Raw genomic sequence first — 19566 nt, 5'->3', positions numbered from 1 at the left:
TTCAATTTCTTCATCCAACTGCTCTGACGAAGCAGCAGAAGGATTTTCTTCATCGGATTTGCTAGGAATCACATATTCTTCATCATAAGGAACAAGGTCCTTTGATGGCATGGTTGAGATAGGAACAACATCAATGGGGTTTGCAAACGAGCTGGTCAAAGACTTCATCTTCTTCGGAGCTGAAGAATCTGATGAAGTTGATGCCTTCCTTTTCTTCACTGCTGCACGCTCTGCAGCCTTAGTCTTCTTCACATCTGAAGCAGATGGAAGGATCGGAGTTGGGGTAGGCGCAGGAGGAGCAGAGGAATTTGGTTGAGTTTCTTCAGGCACAACTGATGCAGTTGCCCTGACCTCTTCATTTTCTTCAGGCGCACCACTAGTGGATGCCCTGGCAATTTCATCAGCGGCTGGAATGCAGTCATCAGCCCTGGAACTCACATTTTCTTCAGCAGCCTGAATGTCATCAGCGGTGCTGGCATGTTCTTCAGTCGGCTGAGCAGATGCTTCAGCCTGAGGAATTTCTGGTTGCGATGGAGCTGCAACATTTGGAGTGAACTTTTCTGTCAACTTCACAAACCGGACTTTGGCTGCAAGCCAGTCAGCACGGTATACGTCAAATTCATCACTGAGTTTCTTGATCTCAGATTGAATATTGACAAGTTCTTCAGTTGTCATAGAGACAACGTGTTTCTTCAGAAAACGCTCCTTCTTGTACTGCGCTTTCTTGATCTGCCTGGCCTTTTCAAATTTCCATTTCTCTTCTTGTATGAAGGCAGTCAGCATATGACTTTGGCCAGGAGTCAACTTGAAATCAGGCATAGGAGTGTTTGGGTCCTTGTGCCAGAGATCAATGTAGTCGAGGATCAACTTTGGATCCAAAAGCAGAGGCACATTTGTGCCCTTGGCTCTAGCGGCCCTGACCTGCCTGTCTCTGATGATTTCGGCAAGTTCCTCATCATCAGCTTCGTCTTCATCAGACGGCACTTGGAAGGCGACCTGCTTCTTGTGAGGACTTGGGCGAGAACCTCGTCCAACAGTGGCCTTTGTCTTCAGCAGAGAGGGGCAGTTGAAGAATTTGGTGCAGCTGAGGAACTAGCAGAAGCTCCTGAGGCAATAGAGATGCCTGTAGTCCTTTGGCACGTGGCAAGATGCACAGGTGCAGAGGATTTGGTCGGAGCAGCTGAGGACTTGAGCGGAGGAGCTGAGGACTTTGGAGGAGCAGGAGCAGCGTGAGGAATTGGCCGTGAGGGCTTTGAGGATTCTGGCCGTGAGGGCATAGCTGAGGAACTCGGCCGTGAGGGCATTGAAGAAGAAGCACTTGGCTTGTGAGCAGGCTTCTTTGACATGGCCTTCTTCGGTTTTACAGAGGCCTCAGCAGCAGCAGCAGCAGCAGAGTCTTCGTTGAATTTCCTCACTGCTTCTCTGGCTTGTCTAGCCAGCTTGGCCTGGCGCTTGGCCCATTCATCAGGATAATCCTCACCGCGCTTGAGGCTGGTGGGATCTGCTTCTTGGCCAGGTGCCAATGGAGGTCTTGGGCATGGAGGATTGAGTGCGAATTTCTTCATGTATTTGGGAGTAACATATCTGTACTCCCTCCACTCTCTTGCCCATCTCCTTTCTATCCTCTGTATGCGCACCTTGCGCTGATTTTTGTCCTCTTTCCAAACTTGGCCTCATCAGGAGTGCAATAATCTTTGTATATGTCATCAGGGATCTCAAAGGCAGTATTGATTTCAGGCCTCTTTCCTCCTTTCTGTGGCTTCTTTCCATCAGCCATTTTCTTCAGCTGAGGAATTTGAACAATGGAATTCTCTGAAGATGTATGCAACTTTTCTTCGAGGAACACTGCAAATGAGTTAAGTTGATGAGAACCTAGTGATTCAGCAGCGGACATGAGTACCTGTGAACAGAGTATAGTTGCGAGGAATTTGGAGAGGTCATATGCGTTCTCAGAAGGTTTTGTAAAAAGAACAAGTTTGAGGAATTTGACCAGATGAGTCTTGAAGAATTTCACTAAGCGTTCTTTGTCTTAGGTTCCAGAGTTGTACAGATCAGAAATCCACACAATTGAGGAATCTTGAAGAAAAATATAGCTTAGAGAAATGAATCAAGAACAGATGACATGTGAGGTGTTTAGTGTGTGAAGAATTTGAAGAATAAACACCTTTGAAGATTTTGTAGAAATCATTTGAATCAAAGAGGGCAGTAAAAGTAACTTTTAATTACCCTAGACGAAGAACACGATGAACTGGGATGTGGAGATGTGAAGTTCGTCAGTGCAGATCTTCCACGCCCTAACTTGGCGGAGGAAGACAGCTACGGCGGCGGCGGAGTGAAGAAATCCGCGGCCGGCGCGAGTACGACGGCGACGAGGTCGAGGCAGTGAAGCTCTTCCTCACCGGCGACGATGAAGTAGCGGCGGCGCTAGGGTTTGAGAATCTCGAGCTGGAGTGAGGTCGAGCGGAGTAAAAGAGAAGTGAGGAAGGGGATGTGTATTTATAGCCACAGTGAAAAACGGTTTGCCCGAAGAAATTGGACGAACGTGCCCCTGACCCTTCTCATTCGCTTGACATGTGTCACCCACGTACTGAGAAGTGGAGATCATGTGAGATTGTGGGTGAATAGATAAGTATTTCATGGGATGCGGAACGGTTTGAGCGGCAAAGCCGAAAATTTTGGATAAGATAAGTTAAAAGTTTCGTTCGCAAATTCTTCAGCTGACAAGGACACAGTGAAGATTTTGAATGAGTTTCAAATAGAACGCACATGAAGAATTTGTGAATAGAATGGGTTGAGTTTAGCATAGAGGGGGAAGGGTCCGATCACATTCACTTAGCAGAAAAATGAAATTAGCCATAAGTGAATGTTGTAGAGGACATAAACTCATATATATATATATATATATATATATATATATATATATATATATATATATATATATATATATATATATAGCCAATGAAGAAAAACGACGGAAACAGGTGAAGACAATGCAAAGTTGAAGAAAATGAACAACTGAGGAATTTCAAAACTGAGGAAAAACTCAAACTAAAGATTTTCAACTTTGGTGGTGGCGTGACCCACCGTATAAGAATGATGATTTCAGACACCGCGTACAATTGTCGTAGGGTTCTGAGAATCAAATTCTTCGTTAATTTCTTCACACTTAGAGTGTTATTCTTCATTGATTGAAGAAAAACGTTTCTTCATGTGTTGCACATCTAAGTCATCAATTTTGCATAAGTGTTAGGATGAGTGTCCTTTTCAAAGAACATTCGAAGATTCTAAGATATTTAGCTCACACCGCAACTTGCTAAATCTCTTCTCATCCAAGGGCTTTGTGAAGATATCGGCTAGCTGTTCTTCAGTCTTCACATGCTCAATAGAAATGTCGCCCTTCAACACATGATCACGAAGAAAATGATGACGAATCTGAATGTGCTTTGTCTTCGAGTGCTGAACTGGGTTGTGAGCAATCTTGATGGCACTCTCATTGTCACAGAAGAGAGGCACATTCTTCACGTTGACGCCGTAGTCCTTGAGAGTTTGCTTCATCCACAGCAATTGAGCACAGCAAGAACCAGCAGCAATGTACTCAGCTTCAGCAGTAGACAGTGATACGCAGTTCTGTTTCTTCGAGGACCAACAGACCAAAGATCGTCCGAGGAAATGACATGTACCAGATGTTGACTTGCGGTCCACACGATCACCAGCATAGTCAGAGTCAGAATATCCAATGAGATCAAAAGCCGAGCCCTTGGGGTACCATAATCCAAGTGTTGGTGTGTGAGCTAGATATCGAAGAATATGCTTCACAGCCTTATGGTGTGATTCCTTCGGTGTAGCTTGAAATCGGGCACACATGCAAACACTAAGCATAATATCTGGCCTAGATGCACATAAGTACAATAAAGAACCAATCATGGAGCGGTATACCTTTTGATCGAAGTCAATACCATTTTCATCAGTGCATAGATGGCCATTTGTGGGCATAGGAATTTTGACGCCTTTGCAATCTTGCATGCCGAATTTCCTCAGTACATCCTTGAGGTATTTCTCCTGAGATATGAATATGCCATTGCGCTGTTGACGAATTTGAAGACCTAAGAAGAATTTCAATTCTCCCATCATAGACATTTGATATTCTTCACTCATCATATAGGCAAATTCATCACTATAACGTTGGTCAGTACAGCCAAAGATAATATCATCAACATATATTTGGCACACAAACAGTTCACCATCATAAGATTTAGTGAAAAGAGTAGGGTCGAGTGAACCGGGTTTGAAGCCTTTCTTCATGAGGAATTCCTTCAAAGTATCATACCACGCCCGAGGGGCCTGCTTGAGGCCATAGAGGGCCTTATTGAGTCTGAAGACTTTGTCAGGATTCTTTGGATCTTCAAAACCTGGGGGTTGAGCAACATATACTTCTTCCTCAAGCTTACCATTGAGGAATGCACTTTTCACATCCATTTTAAATATAAAGTGATATCATGATGGTTAGCATAAGCAAGTAATATGCGAATAGCCTCAAGTCTAGCAACAGGTGCAAAAGTTTCATCGAAATCAATTCCTTCAACCTGTGTGTAGCCTTGAGCTACAAGTCGTGCCTTATTCCTCACCACAAGGCCATTTTCATCTTGCTTGTTGCGGTAGATCCACTTTGTGCCAATGATATTGTGCTTGCGAGGATCTGGACGTTTGACCAGTTCCCAGACGTTGTTGAGCTCGAACTGATGTAATGCTTCTTGCATGGCCTGAATCCACTCAGGCTCCATAAATGCTTCATCTACCTTAGTGGGCTCTGTGATAGAGACAAAAGCATAGTGCCCACAAAAGTTAGATAAATGTGAAGCTCTTGAGCGTGTGAGAGGACCTGGTGCTTCAATGTCATCGATGATCTTTTCAACTTGCACTTCTTTTGCAACGCGAGGATGAGCTGGTTGTCGTCGAGGAATTTGATCAGCATTTTCTTCAGCACCATTTTCTTCAGCATTTTCTTCAGGTGCATTAGCTCGACGTTCTTCATGTTCTGGAATGAATTCTTCAGCAGATTCTTCGGTAGGAATGACATCCTCAGTAGCCTTGAACTTGATAGATTCCTCAGGTGCTGGTTCATCTATCACAGAAGGTAGGTGCTCTCTTTGCGAGCCATTAGTTTCATCGAACCGCACATCTACAGTTTCAACAACCTTGTGAAGAACGTTGTTGAAGACTCTGTAGGTGTGCGAGTCCTTTCCGTAACCAAGCATAAAACCTTCATGTGCTTTCGGTGCAAATTTAGAGTTGTGATGAGGATCTCTAATCCAGCATTTAGCACCGAAGACTTTGAAATAACTCACATTGGGTTTCTTGTCAGTGAGGAGTTCATAGGCAGTCTTCTTGAAGAATTTGTGAAGATATACTCTGTTGATGATGTGGCACGCAGTATCAATTGCATCAATCCAGAAACGACGAGGCGTTTTGTATTCATCAAGCATAGTGCGAGCCATCTCAGCAAGAGTCCTGTTCTTGCGCTCCACGACGCCATTCTGCTGAGGAGTATAAGGAGCAGATAACTCATGAGTAATACCAAGTTCATCAAGATAGTCATCAAGACCAGAATTCTTGAACTCAGTTCCATTGTCACTTCTGATGTGCTTGATCTTCACACCAAAGTTGGTTGAAGCCCTCGAGGAAAATCGTTTGAAGACTTCCTGCACTTCATGTTTGTAAGTAACAATGTGTACCCATGTGTAACGAGAGTAATCATCAACAATAACAAAGCCATATTGAGATGCATCATTTGAAACTGCAGAATAATGGTTAGGACCGAAGAGATCCATGTGAAGCAATTCAAATGGTCGAGTAGTGGTCATGATAGTCTTCGCTGGATGCTTAGCCTTTGTCATCTTTCCAGCTTCACAGGCTCCGCATAAGTGATCCTTGAGGAATTTGACATTCTCAATGCCAATGACATGCTTCTTCTTCGCAAGCGTGTGCAAATTCCTCATGCCTGCATGACCAAGTCGTCGATGCCATAGCCAGCCTTCTGAAGCTTTTGCAAGTAGGCACACGGCTGGTTGTGGTCCTGTAGAGAAATCAACAATATACAAGTCTCCTCTCCTAAAGCCTTCAAAGACTTTGGAATTGTCAGCTTCCATGACCACAACACAACGATACTTGCCAAAGACAACAACCATATCAAGATCACAAAGCATTGAGACAGACATGAGGTTGTATCCTAAGGACTCGACAAGCATGACTTTGTCCATGTGTCGATCCTTTGAGATCGCAACCTTACCTAGACCCAATACCTGACTTTTGCCTTTGTCAGCGAAGATGATATGCTTCAGATGCGATGGAGATAAGGGAGCATCCATCAATAGATTCTTGTCACCAGTCATGTGATTTGTACATCCACTATCGAGGACCCACTCAGTGGCTTTGGGTTGATCATCCTGCAGATGAATTAGTGCAGCTTACGAACTCATATACTTCATCAGTGAAGAATATGACATCAATTCATCAGATCAATTTCATCAAGCAATAGAACAGATAAAGCAGTATGAGGACGTGAGAAATGAAAGTTCATTTCTTCATGATTAGCCTGCGTCCTTTCAGGCACTTTTCAGGTCTCCAGCAAATTCTTCAGACGTTCACGCACGTCTGGAGACCTGACCCTGCAGAAGAGATTAGTTCTTTTTCTTCACCACCCACATCTGAAGGGGTGGCAAAGAGTTCATCACTCTGTGAGCTCCATATGAGAAAGGTGGCATAGAAGCCAGTCCATTTCGTTTTACATAAGAGGAGATAGGATAAGCATATGAATAAGCAGAGAAATTCTTCGAGAACTTATGAACATAATGGTTAGAAGAATAATGCTCATATTCATAGCCCTTAGCTCTTCCCTGCGAAACAGAGTTGTTAGCACGATGATATTCATATGAGGACTTTGATCCTTTTGAGGAATTTGATCCACGTGAGGAATTTGGTCCGTATGAGGACTTGGATCCATATGAAGAATTTGGTCCATATGAAGAATTTGATCTGGGGTTCCTATTCTTCACAGGTGGAGTCATGAGGACATTCACCTGAAGACTTTCAAGGCACCTTTTGGGAACCCAGATTTTCTTCATAGGGGAACCGTTCCTGCAGTTAGTGCCAACATATCTAGCAAATACTTCACCATTCTGATTTTTGAACAGTTTATAGTTGGAGTCAAATGACTCATCAGAAGAATGAGGAGATTCACATGTAAAGCCAGATAGATTAGATGGATCAACTGGAGGTCCCTTTGCAGCAACCCATGAGGTTTTGGGGTACTGCTCAGGCTTCCAATATGTACCATCAGCATTGAGTTTCCTCTCAAAGGCAATACCCTCTTTCCTAGGGTTCCTGTTGAGGATCTGCTTTTTAAGCACATCACAAAGAGTCTGATGCCCTTTGAGGCTTTTGTACATGCCTGTCATGTACAATTCCTTCAGCCCTGCATCATCAGTGATACTAGCAATGTCCTCAGATGAGGAATTAGTGATAGCAGAGACAGTTGAAGAATTTGTAGCATTAGAAGCATTTGAACATTCAGGTGAAGAATTAGCAGATTCACGTTCAATGCATTTCAAACATGGAGGAACAAATTCTTCCTGAGAAGCGCTGATTTGTTGAGCAAGTAATGAATCGCTCCTTCTGAAGATCTTCATAACTCACTCTTAGCTTTTCAAGATCTTGCTTTCTTTGAAGAAATTCATAAGAAAGCTTCTCATGATCAGATAAGAGAGTGTTATGATGACCTTGAAGGTTGTCAAACCTAGTCTGAAGTCTCTGAAGATTTTCAGTCAAGGTTTTAGTGCGATCCATTTCTTCACCCAACATATCATCACTTTTGTCTAGCATGTTTTGAACCTTTTCAAAAGCCCTTTGTTGTTTCACAGCAATCTTAGCAAGTTTAGAATAGCTGGGCTTGAGGTTTTCATCAGATTCATTCTCACTTGATTCAGAGGAGGTATATTTGAGTACCTTGGCACCCTTTGCCATGAAGCAATAGGTGGGAGCGTAGTCATCATTGCCTTCATCAGCCTTGTTGGTGAAGCCATTTTCTTCAGAGTTGAAGATAGACTTGCTGACGAATGCAGTAGCGAGAGCTAGACTCGCCACACCAGACTCGGACTCCTCAGATGCCTCCTCTTCCTCATGTTCCTCAGATTCAGCCTCAGAGTCCATTTCCTTGCCAATGAATGCCCGAGCCTTCTTGGAGCTGCTCTTCTTGTGAGATGAAGACTTTGAGGATTTTGATGATGAAGACTTTGAGGATTTCTTCTTTTTCTTCGCATCATCAGAACTGTAATCCTTGTATTTCTTCTTCTTTGATTCCTTTTCCCACTGAGGACAATCTTGAATGTAGTGACCAGGTTTCTTGCATTTGTGGCAAAGCCTCTTCTTGTAGTCACTGGATGAGGAATCATTGCTCCTTGAGGGTTTTCCAAAGCGACCACGTCTTGAGAACTTCTGGAATTTCTTCACGAGCAGTGCTAGTTCATGGCTCAGTTCTTCAGGATCACCAAGGCTGCTGCCAGAATCTTCATCTTCAGATTCAGAACTGCCTTGGCCTTCAGGGCACGTGATCTGCCATAGCTCGAACCATAGAGATCTCTCTTTTCAGCAAGCTGGAACTCATGAGTATTTAGCCTCTCGAGGATATCAGCGGGATCAAGTGACTTGTAATCAGCACGTTCTTGTATCATCAATGCCAGAGTATCAAATGAGGAATCAAGCGATCTCAGCAATTTCTTCACCACCTCATGGTCGGTGATGTCAGTGGCACCAAGCGCTTGAAGCTCATTTGAGATGTCAGTGAGGCGATCGAAGGTTTGTTGAACATTTTCATTGTCGAGTCTTTTGAAGCGGTTGAAGAGATTGCGAAGAACATCAACTCGAGAGTCACGCTGTGTTGAGACTCCTTCATTGACTTTGGACAGCCTATCCCAGATAAGCTTAGCAGTTTCCAAAGCACTCACTCTTCCATACTGTCCTTTGCTCAGATGGCCACATATGATATTCTTCGCTTGAGAATCGAGTTGCTTGAATCTCTTCACATCAGCAGCATTCAGAGAAGGTGTGACTGAGGGAACACCATTTTCCACAACATACCAGAGATCGTTATCAATTGCCTCAAGATGCATTCGCATCTTATTCTTCCAGTAGGGGTAGTCCGTCCCATCGAAGGTAGGACACCCAGCAGAGACCTTGATCATACCTGCGGTCGACATAACTAAAACTCCAGGCGGTTAAACCAAAATCACACAGAACAAGGGAGTACCTTGCTCTGATACCAATTGAAAGTGCGTTATATCGACTAGAGGGGGTGAATAGGCGATTTTTATGAATTCTTCACTGAGGAATTTGCAGGTGAGGAAATTCCTTAGCGAAGAACTACTTGCAGCGGAATAAGTACTCAAAAGTAAACATAACAGAACACAAGCATGGTCATCATGATGAAATGAAGACAAGCACAGAGTACAGAAAGCGTAAACACAGGATAACACAGGATGAAGACAAACAGACTGAAGAAATTGAACTGAGGAAATTGAGAAAGTCTTCAGTCAAAGTCTTCAAACACAGATATGAACAAGTGCACAACACAGTTATGAGGAAATGAAAGAGTTGAGGAAATAGAACCAGTAAGCTTGGTGAAGACAATGATTTGGTAGACCAGTTCCAACTGCTGTCTCAGTTGTACATCTGGTTGGAGCGGCTAGGTATTTAAACCTAAGGACACACAGTCCCGGACACACAGTCCTCACCGTATTCTCCTTGAGCTAAGGTCACACAGACCTCGCCCAATCACTCGTGGTAAGTCTTCAGGTGACTTCCGAACCTTCACAAACTCGGTCACTCGGCGATCCACAATTCCTCTTGGATGCTCTAGACCATGACGCCTAACCGTCTGGAAGAAGCACAGTCTTCAAAGGTAACAAGCGTCGGATCCACGCAGGATCAATCTCTTCAGTGATGCTCAATCACTTTGGGTTTGTAGGTGTTTGGGTTTGGGTTTTCCTCACTTGATGATTTTCGCTCAAAGTCCTCGGAGGATGGGATGCTCTCAAATGACAAGTGTCAGTTTCTCTCGGAGCAGCCAACCAGCTAGTGGTTGTAGGGGGCGGCTATTTATAGCCTAGGGAGCAGCCCGACATGATAAGACATAAATGCCCTTCAATGATATGACCGTTAGGTGGGTAGATATTTTGGGACAGCTGGCGCATAGCACAGCAACGGTCGGAAATTTGAGTATCAAATTCCTCAGGGCTATCATGTTCCTCACTGTGTAGGCAATCCGCACTGGCGAATTCCTAACTCCTCAGTCAGAACAAATTCCTCAGAGACCAGAAGAACTTCGTCTCTGTCACTGAAGAATTTGACTGAACTGTATGTGATTTCCAATGGCTTCACTCGAAGGGATTGGTAGGTGTAGGATTTTGAGTTGAGCATCACATGGAAATTTTTCCTTAGTATTTCCTCGACCCCTTTAACAGTACGATGTTTCCTATGACTCAAGAAAGAGAAAATGAAACTACAAAAACAAAAGTCTTCATGCTTCATGTTCCTCGAATGAATACCAAGTCTTCAAGGACACACCAATTTCTTCACTTTCAAAGTCTTCAGTCGAAGAACTGCATTTTTAGGGGTCGACTTTCTCTGTAAATATCAAACTCCTCATAGACTTATAGACCTGTGTACACTCATAAACACATTAGTCCCTTAACCTATAAGTCTTCAATACACCAAAATCACTAAGGGGCGCTAGATGCACTTACACCTACGCATCAAAACTACAACGATAGTTCGTCAAGTTAGTGCTGTTTTAACCTTCTCAAGGACCGAGCGTAGCCACACTCGGTTCAACTAAAGTTGGAGAAACTGACACCCGCCAGCCAACTGTGTGCAAAGCACGTAGGTAGAACCAGTCTCGCGTAAGCGTACGCGTAATCGGTCCGGGCCGCTTCATCCAACAATACCGCCGAACCAAAGTGTGACATGCTGGTAAGCAGTATGACTTGTATCGCCCACAACTCACTTGTGTTCTACTCGTGCATATAACATCAACGCATAAAACCTGGCTCGGATGCCACTGTTGGGGAACGTAGTAATTTCAAAAAAATTCCTACGCACACACAAGATCATGGTGATGCATAGCAACGAGAGGGGAGAGTGTTGTCTATGTACCCTCGTAGACCACAAGCGGAAGTGTTTATCAACGCGGTTGATGTAGTCGTACACCTTCGCGATCCGTCCCGATCAAGTACCGAACGTACGGAACCTCCGTGTTCAGCACATGTTCAGCTTGATGACGTCCTCGCCTTCTCGATCCAGCAAGAGGGGCGAAGTAGTAGATGAGTTCCGGCAGCACGACGGCGTGGTGACGGTGTTGGTGAAGAACAATCTCCGCAGGGCTTCGCCTAAGCACTACGAAAACTATGACGGAGGATAAACTAGAGGGGACGGGGTTGCCGGCACACGGCTTGGTGTTTCTTGATGTCTCTTGGGTGCTAGCCCTACCCCTCTATTTATATGTTGAGCCTTGGGGTCGAAACTTGGATTAAAAGCCTCCACAAAGTCGGTTTCACCCGAAAGGCAAGAGTCCTTCTCGGACTCCAGGGCCAGACGCCAGGGTTCCCGGCGTCTGGACCCAGACGCCAGGGACCTTGGCGTCTGGCCCCTGGACTCCGCAAAACTTCCTTTTGCGCTTTCCAAAAACTTCGTGGGCTTTCCCCTTTGTCCCAGATAAAGTGTTCTCGTGCCCAAACATTTCGAGAAACATCCGGCACCCCTTTCGATGGATTCCGGAACCCTTCCGGAGATCAAACACTACTATCCACATATCAATCTTTACTTCCGGACCATTCCGGAGTTCCTCGTCATATCTGTGATCTCATCCGAAACTCCGAACAACATTCGGTCACCAACATACCTAACTCATAGTACTATATCGTCAACGAACGTTAAGCGTGCGGACCCTACGGGTTCGAGAACTATGTAGACATGACCGAGACACCTCTCTGGTCAATAACAAATAGCGGAACCTGGATGCCCATATTGGCTGCTACATATTCTACGAAGATCTTTATCGGACAAACCGCATAACAACATACGTTGTTCCCTTTGTCATCGGTATGTTACTTGCCCAAGATTCGATCGTCGGTATCTCAATACCTAGTTCAATCTCGTTACCGTCAAGTCACTTTACTCGTTCCGTAATACATCATCCCGCAACTAACTCATTAGTTACAATGCTTGCAAGGCTTATAGTGATGTGCATTACCGAGTGGGCCCAGAGATACCTCTCCGACAATCGGAGTGACAAATCCTAATCTCGAAATACGCCAACCCAACAAGTACCTTCGGAGACACCTGTAGAGCACCTTTATAATCACCCAGTTACGTTGTGACGTTTGGTAGCACACAAAGTGTTCCTCCGGTAAACGGGAGTTGCATAATCTCATAGTCATAGGAACATGTATAAGTCATGAAGAAAGCAATAGCATAATACTAAACGATCAAGTGTTAAGCTAACGGAATGGGTCAAGTCAATCACATCATTCTCCTAATGATGCGATCCCGTTAATTAAATCACAACTCATGTCTATGGCTAGGAAACATAACCATCTTTGATCAACGAGCTAGTCAAGTAGAGGCATACTAGTGACACTCTGTTTGACTATGTATTCACACAAGTATTGTGTTTCCGGTTAATACAATTCTAGCATGAATAATAAACATTTATCATGATATAAGGAATAAATAATAATTGTATTATTGCCTCTAGGCCATATTTCCTTCAGTTTCGGAGCGAGCGGGGCGGTGCACCGTCGGCCGCGGGTGGTGGGGGCGGCTGTTGGGCCGGTGGTGGCTGGCTGCTCAGGGTAGCCTCACCTGATGCTGCTACATGACCAGCTGCCCCGGCTCTCGCACGCGTTGCTGCTGCTGCTATTGCTTTTCTGCTACTAGTACGTTCAGTTCCGATAGTAGAATTCAGTTTGACAGCAAAATTCAGTTTCGACAGTTAAGTTCAGTTTCGATAGTTAAATTCAGTTTTGACAGTTAAGTTCAGAGATGAGCGGCTGATGTATTTTATACCTAGCACTTTGTGGTTATGTATTTTACGTCATCTATTGGAGATGCTATTAGAATTCCACTCAGGTTAACGTTGTCTCTCTTGTCCTGCTTCAGCTCGACGTCGTACAACTCACCGGAGCTACTCCAATGACGAAACCCTCCATCACAGCGGAGCAGTACCCCGGGCTCCATCTCCAGACGCCTAAGATCTTCTTCCCCTCCTCCGACAGCCAAGTCAGTCGGAGCATCCTCACCGACCAACCCAATCACCCTGAGATCGACATGGCTTCGCCAAAGAGGTTGTACACTTGTGGTTTCACTTAATCTCACCATGCTTCTTTGCATCCTATGATCTTCCAATTCTTGTGAATCAAACACCCAGATTGGCAGAAATCCCGTGTTTTTAAATTCTCTATTTTGCACATGCATTCCTATCCTATTCCTGTCTATTTCCTATCCCTGGATTGTTAGAATCCTTAAATTCAAACAAGCCCTTACACAATTACTTCTGCTACAGATATGTGTGAAAGAAAACCTTGTGTGGTTTGTCCTGCTCCTGCTACGCTGTGTTCCACCATAGCTCAGCTGCTCCAACGACGGAAGGGTTCACCACGGCAGGGATCCGCTCTCCAGACTGTCTTTCGCCGCCTCAGATCTTCTTCCCTGCGCCGGCAGCCACGACAACTGCATTACCATCATCAACCGAGCAGATGACCTTGAGGACTACACGGGTCCGCAAGATAGGTCGCACTCTTCCGTGTCTGCTTACGCTATGCATCGCTTAATATGATGACATGCTACTTTATCATCGTGTTCACCTATTAGACTCCGAGTCAGGTCCAAACTAATGCTGAAACTTGAGTTTTTAAATGGTTGTGGGGTACATATTGGGGCAACAATCAGTACTCTCTGTCTACTATCTGGTTAATCTCGGGTGTCTACTATGAGTTTCATGTTGGGTGCAAACAAACATTAAAGGAGCTATTATCTGTATTTTTAAACTAAAGCTATTATCTGCCTGCTATCATTGGTTTTGGGTCTATCCACAGTTTGCTACCATCACTCTGGATTTGTGCATGCACTCCTTACATAATCTCACTATGTTTTATTCCTATGCATGTCAGTTATTACACACAATGGAACTGAACATGTAGAGCAAAAGAGACGAGCCTTGCATGGCAATAAAATTTCATGCAGACGTCGCTCCATGGTGGGCGCAAAGGCAGCCCCCTCCACCCATTTTGAATCGTAATCAAGAGGAAGATAACTATTCTGAGGGGGGTTCAGAAGGAGAGGACCACTCCTATTTACCCCCTGAGGTCTTCGCTCTAACTTGGCATGCTGATGTTGGTAATATCATGCATATGGTGCCTTGCATTGCTTACTGTATACATCAAATATGTCATCTGCTTAGTTTAGACATGCTTTGTGTCAATGCCATCTGTTTAGTTTCTTTATCGTATATGTGAATCATGCAATGCCATCTTGTTTAGCCAGGCATCATATATGTGAATTTTGCAATGCCACCTTGGTTAGCCAGTCATCTTATATGTGAATTATATCATGCCATCATTTTTTATTACGTGTTAAATTTGTCAACAATTTTAGTACATTCAATTACTCTTCCTGTGCATCAGCCATTCGGCACGGTCATGGAAAAATCTGAAGTGGAAACAAGGTCTTCAGAGCAAACAATGCTATCTGACGAAGCGCATGTCTTGCTGGTTACGGATAGCTCCTCAGAGGAGGATTCAGAGACAGATGACCAGTCCTATCCCCCCCCAAGGTGCATGCTCTAACTTGGCAGGGTTATGTTGCTCATATCGTGCGTATGGTATCTTGCATTGCTATGTCCTTTGCTTAGTTTAGACATGCTTTGTGTGAATGCCACCTGTTTAGTATCTAATTACCATATATTTGAATTATGCGATGCCATCCTGTTGCAAGACATTATATATGTGAATTATGCAATGCTATCTTGTTGCAAGGCATTATATATGTGAATTATGCAATGCCATGATGTTTAGCCAAGCGTCATATATGTGAATTATATCATGTCGTCCCTTTTTTGTATTTCTCGTTGCATTTGTTGACAATGTTTGTATATTCAACTGCTCTTCCTGTGCATCAGCCATTTGAATTGGCGATGGAGAAATCTGGAGTGAAAACAAGGTCTTCAAAGGAGACAATGCTACCTGCTGAAGCAGATATCTTGCTGGTTACAGATAGCTCTTGAGAGGAGGATTCAGAGGCAGATGACCAGTCCTATTATCCCCCTGAGGTGTATGCTCAAACTTGGCAGGGTTATATTACTCATATCATGCATATGTTGTATTGCAATGCTTAGTTTTTACATCATACACACATTATTGAATGCCATCTCTTTAGTTGACACATCATATATGCGATTGCCCTCTGCTCACTTGCTTAGTATATGAATCATATATTTGAATTATATCATGCCAAGATGTTTACATAGACAGCATGTATCTGAATTATGGCATGCCAACCTATTTTCTAAAGACATAATATAGTTATATCATCTCATCCTGTTTACATAGTCATCATATTTTGAATTATGTCATTCTATCCGTGAATTATATCATGCCATCATGTTTCCATCGACGGCATGTTTGTGATTTATGGCATGCCAACCACTTTAATAGACCCATCGTATAGTTATATCATGTCATCATGTTTACATAGTCATCATATTTTGAAGTATGTCATTCTATCATGTTTAGTTAGCCATCATACCTGTGAAATTGTGTCATGCTATCATGTTTAATGAGCCATCATATATGTGAAATTATGTCCTGCTATTCTGTTTGGTTAGACAACATAAATGTGAATTATTTCATGCCCTGTTTTCTTCCCTGCTATCCATTGCACCTATCTATCTTACAATGTCTGTACATTCAATTAATTTTCTTGTTTATCAGCCATTTCAATTGGAGTGGGTGATGGCAGTATCTGTGGGAGTAAAAACACAGTCTTCAGAAAAGATCGTGCTACCTTTCGATGCAGGTAGAACCACGGTTGTACTTGCCCAAGAACCATCCCCATGATACGTCTCCAACGTATCTATAATTTTTGATTGTTCCATGCTATCACTACAAAAAAATACACTTCCGTGATGATACGTGTTTGTCACAGTAGGTCGCATTTTCTGTCATGCATGTACATCCATGACGATTTTATGACAGAATCAAGATAGTCATACCTGTGCTGTCGTAGAAGTGTTCCAAAATTATCACACGGAAGTGTCCACTTCCATGACGATAAATCCTGCGTCACAGAAGTGCTTTCGTCAAGGGTGACCGACACGTGGCATCCACCATAACGGAACACCGTTAAGCTATCGGGTCGGGTTTTGGATCCGATAACCCGTTAACAGCCCCGACCAATGGGGATTTTCCACGTGTAAAATCATCATTGGCTGGAGGAAACACGTGTCGGCTCATCGTTGAGACAGATGTCATCCACTCATTGGACAGAAGGCGCCTATGATACGTCAACACGTGGCATGGCCCAACAGAGGCCCATTCCTGTGAAAAGGCCGGCCCATTTGACTTGGTCAAAAGGTGGCGGGCGGGCCCATGTAAAGCATGTTAACGGCCTGTTCGCATATAGCCCATTTACAGCCCGCTAACCCAAGGCCCGTTACGCCCTATCCGAATTAGGCCAAGTAGCATCATCTAGGCCACCCAATATGATTCCAGCCCGTTTTCACTTCTGGCCCATGTATGGCCCATGACGTCTTTCGGCCCATATGAGGCCCTATGTAACTCTTGGCCTATTAACAGCCCGTGGTGAAACTGGCCCGTAATGAACAGTGTATCACTTTACACCCATTAACGGCCCGTGGTGAAACTGGCCCATAATGAACAGTGTATCACTTTATACCCATTAACGGCCCATTATTCCGTTGGGCCGTTTCCAGCCCATGTTATCTTTCGGACTTCTTAGAGCCCATTTATTCTTGGGCTCATTTCCAGCATTCGTTTACTTACGACCCATTACTGTCATTTTCTGCTTGTGGGCCAAATTCAGCCGATGGTTACAGCCGGCCCGTTTGTGGTCCTACGTTGGGCCATTTTCATAGCGTCATCAAATACGGCCTATTAACGATGGCCCATTATGGTTGGCCCATGAACGGATGATTCCAACTCTAGCCCGTTTACGGCCATAATGCGGCCTGTTATTGGCCCATGTTTGGCCAATCGATCATACTGCCCGTATAAGGCCCATTGATGATACGGCCCGTAGAAGGCCCATTGTTTCTACGGCCCGTAGAAGGCCCATTGTTTCTACGGCCCGTAGAAGGCCCACTGTTTCTACGACCCGTAGAAGGCCCACTGTTTCTACGGCCCGTAGGAGGCCCAGTGTCACTACAGTAAATATTAGCCCATGGTTATTGTGGCCTAGTTTTAAAAAATAGGTTATTGCAGCCACTAGCAAACCGCGGAAAAAGAACTTCAATGACTACAAGCAAACAAATAAACAAGACAACAAGGAAATAAATAAGCAAGCAACTTACGCTAGGCTATCACGGCTATCACACATATTACATCCACTGGGCATCAAAGTTCGCCACCAGTGCAAATAAACGCGCCGACAAAAGAATATACAAAACTAAGAGCACTTCAGAAGGCACTAGGCCCGGCCACGTCGGGCCCCCCAAACAGCTGAAGAAGCTGAGTAGACCTCAGTTGTGTCAACGATAGATGCATCAACACTAGATTTAAGGCATGATGGTGCGCACGGCAGTCCTCTGACATCTTCATTGCATCTTTGACTTCAAGTCGGAGCTGAGTTGAAGCAAGCCTTTCCGCTTTAAGTTGAGACTGAAGAAGTCGAACTGATTGAGGCAGCGACTGCACAGAGGTTGTCTCACACCTGCTGGTGAGTAGCTTCAACTCACTGTCTTCATCAAGACAGGACCTTGGGGTCATTTCGCTGTCCTCAAGATGGTTTGGCTCACTATCTTCCCTAAAGTTCTGCCTGGCATAAGAGATACGAGTCTGAAAGAGAAACAAGGAGACACGTAACAGGTTTCACAATTATATAAGCAAATAAATGGATCTATTCTGCATAAGGAACATGTTTTTACAACTACAATTTGAAACTGGTAGTTGTTGCAAACATCCAATCAGATGTAAACAGCAAAGCAAACATTAGTGGAGGAAATGATGCCTATCCAAATCTATACTAGAACAAAGTTTGAAGGCTTGAGAAGGATGAACTTACATTACATGTTAACACGGGCTGGACAAAGCCCTTGTCCATGTTGATGGAAGGATAATTCAATAAATTCCCCAAAGAAAATTCTTTATAAGCGTTGCCATTATTCTACATTTTGCAAAGAGTAAATATAGATCAAATAATATTGGAAGAAACAGAGGATAATGAAGCTCAGGTGCAGACTGATGATACATAATCAAATAGCAATTAATTAAGTACAGCGTTACAAGGCAAAAGGGAGAGAGGTACTGACAAGAGCAATGCAGAGCCCATTATTGTTTTGAGATCGTATGATCCTTTGAGCAAGGAGATTCATCTGAAATTAGTTTTCATACAAGAGAGAAGGTAAGGCACAAGCAGAAATTTAGGAGTTCAAATTTTGAATTGATATCATAGACAGTACGTGACGCTGGGCTCCCAGCAGTTCTAATAGGGGTTTGGCCACTAGAGTAGGGGTAAAGTGTGGTACAGTTGGGCCTGTGTTTTCTGTGGCTGCTGATCTATCTGATTTAACAGGTATCACTACCTTTTCCAAATACCTAGTTTGTACTCCTTGAGGATCTGCACTCACCCTCTTCCTTTTGGACATCTATTATGAAAGAACAACATTTGACTGGAAAAACATAGTGTGACGACACATGGAATAGGTACAGAAAATGGATAGGTATGGCATATACTCATATATGATGCTTAAACTAAGCAGATCGTGTAACAAAGTAGAAGTAATGCAAGAGGTCAGATGCAAAATATGTGCGACCAATACAATTTTGCAAAGTTAGAGCAAGCACCTTGATGGGTGAATAAGATAGGCCATCCTCCACCATGCCAAGTTTGTTAGCCAGTGGATCATTCCGCAATATTCCTCTCGTGCGCCCATTCTCATATTCATTTTGATAATGTTCAATATCTGACATGCATGAAAACATAAAAACAAGTGAGATTTTCTTTGTAATGCAGAAGTGATTCTAATCCAATACTGCCTCCCTGTAAACCCCTTTGTGCTATCTCTGCAATTTTTTTAAAAGATGCCATGCATGCTGTAATTTGTTGTGTGCATTAATATAATCTGGCCTACTACTCAAAATATGAGAGCTCCAGAAGTGATGACACTTCGCAGATGATAGCTTCAACATATAGTAAAGAAGAACAAGTCGACCTGACCTGACAGATTCAAAATATACTAAGGGAGAACAACTCGACCTGACCAGTCGACCGCAAGAGAAGAGT

Source organism: Triticum aestivum, chromosome 3D (genome assembly GCF_018294505.1).
Source record: "Triticum aestivum cultivar Chinese Spring chromosome 3D, IWGSC CS RefSeq v2.1, whole genome shotgun sequence".
Taxonomy (NCBI): Eukaryota; Viridiplantae; Streptophyta; class Magnoliopsida; order Poales; family Poaceae; genus Triticum; species Triticum aestivum.
Note: the sequence above shows the minus strand (reverse complement) of the source record.